Source organism: Bison bison, unplaced genomic scaffold (genome assembly GCF_000754665.1).
Source record: "Bison bison bison isolate TAMUID 2011002044 unplaced genomic scaffold, Bison_UMD1.0 scf7180017849302, whole genome shotgun sequence".
NCBI lineage: Eukaryota > Metazoa > Chordata > Mammalia > Artiodactyla > Bovidae > Bison > Bison bison.
Genome location: NW_011479875.1, coordinates 118,859 through 119,163, shown reverse-complemented (window position 1 = coordinate 119,163; position 305 = coordinate 118,859).

Below are 305 nucleotides of genomic sequence, written 5' to 3'. Positions count from 1 at the left end.
AATATATTATCAATTACAATAGCACATTTGGATCTGGGTCATGTTGGATATCAACGCCAAGGTCTCTGTGGTCATTCAGTAGTGAGGCATTTGATCTGTCACTGGCTAACTGGGCTTTTAATGCAAAAATAGACCATACCTTAATACTTATTAATATTAATACTTTTTTTATGGGTAATACATTTTATTTTTTAAAAATTTTATTTTATTTTTAAACTTTACAGTATTGTGTTAGTTTTGCCAAATATCGAAATGAATCTGCCACAGGTATACATGTGTTTTCCATCCTGAACCCTCCTCCCTCC